The following is a 1,795-nucleotide window of genomic DNA, read 5'->3' as shown; positions in this document are numbered from 1 at the left end:
TAATTCTGTTTAAGTAGGCGAAATAGCTGGGCGAACGGTGAACGACAGCATCGCGCAATTCGGCGAAGTTTGCCGTTCGCCGGTATTGTATTTCAAGCATAATATTGGTCGCTATATGAATGCAAACGTAATGTACATGTATGTATGTATGTATGATAAAGAGTTGGTGAGGACTAATGCTATCATCGTTAGTATTATATTGTAGACGGCAATGCAAATATCGCGCAAAATATATGATGTAGATATGTACTTAACTATATGGATGTATGTACATACATTAGGCATATGATTTATAAATTGGCACCCAATTCATAAAAAATGTTGAAAAATTTTAGCTGCTTTATAAATCGAAAATTTGTATGAGAATGTCACTTTATAAAGCTCTTTAAATCTATTTTATTATTCTATCGAATAAGGCCAGACTTTTTTATGTGGGTGTTTCCATGATATCGGACCTGACATTCGTCCGACATTAAAGTTAAAAAAATCATACGAATACGGAAGTCACTTGTAAAAAAAAAAAATTGCCGTTGTGTAGCTTTGATACCGTCCTTTGGTTGACAAAAAAATTAGATGCGAATGCTGTTGTCGAGAAAATCGAAGAAAAGATGGCCAGGTGGGAAATTCCAAGTGAACGAATCAAAAAAGTTGATTTTGTATCGTTGTCATGAAATTTTCTATGCATATTGTTAGCCGACTTCAAAAATGGTGGAACATTTTTTCCCCTTTTTTTTGTTTATCCTAAAGGTGGTACCTCAAGGTTCCATACTAATTGAGTTTAGTTCCTATCACTGGATTGAAGAAACCAAAGGAGTCCTAAATTGTTATATGAGAATTGAAGTCGTGTTTTTGTTTTACTTAAAAATTAGTTGTTTTTTTTTTAGTAAAATTCTTTTTCTTTCTCGGAGTTTCCTCCGGGAACTTTTTGTAGCACATTTTGACAAAAACGCTATTTTTATTGGTTTTTCATCATTCTTCATTCGCTCCTCAAAATTATATTTAATTAAAGAACAAAGTCAAATGCCTAATGTATGTATGTACATACTCCTCAAATCTATACACGCGCCACCGTATTGTTTGGCTTTGTACAAATCGCGCACACCGTCTTCAAAAGAAACACAACTCAAAATTTTGAATTTTTGAATTTATGCGCTAAAAATGTACACAGAATTTTTATTTACTTTTCAGCAAAAGCTGGAGCAAATTTTTGTTATAAATTGTTAAAAAAAACCCTGAGGTAAAGTCGCCCTTGCCCATATGATCATCATGTGCTAAGAAATAGTTTTTCGCATTTTCTGACAAACGTATTATTTTGAGTTGTGACTCTTTTGAAGAGGGTGTGCGATATGTATACATATAATATTTTTTGTAAGCAGACTTGTGTGTTTACTTTTGAACGATCCGCTTGGAAATCATCAGCATTAACTAGAATACGAGCTGGTTTTTTCCGCTGACTTAAGACATGGTCAGTTGGTTTGCTGGCAACTTTTATACATACATATGTGTGCAAATTCTATTTGGGTGGGATTTTTATATTTATTTATCATCTCATTTAAAAGATTTGATTCAGGTTTTGTTATTCTCTAAACTGTAAAATGGTCAAAGAATGAGGCACTTTATTATTATTATTTTAACACAGGATTTCGTTATCAACTTGTTTTTACCCATTTTATTATTTTCGCGTGTTGCCAGTCGATTTGTTTACAGAAATTATAAGCCGTTAGAATTGAAATTAAAAACATTTTGCCTTAAGCTGATGTCACATAAAACTTTTGCTTCGCTTTACGTGACAGAT

This window comes from Rhagoletis pomonella, unplaced genomic scaffold, assembly GCF_013731165.1.
Source record: "Rhagoletis pomonella isolate Grant_MI unplaced genomic scaffold, Rhpom_1.0 Rhpom_scaffold_00007, whole genome shotgun sequence".
Taxonomy (NCBI): Eukaryota; Metazoa; Arthropoda; class Insecta; order Diptera; family Tephritidae; genus Rhagoletis; species Rhagoletis pomonella.
Note: the sequence above shows the minus strand (reverse complement) of the source record.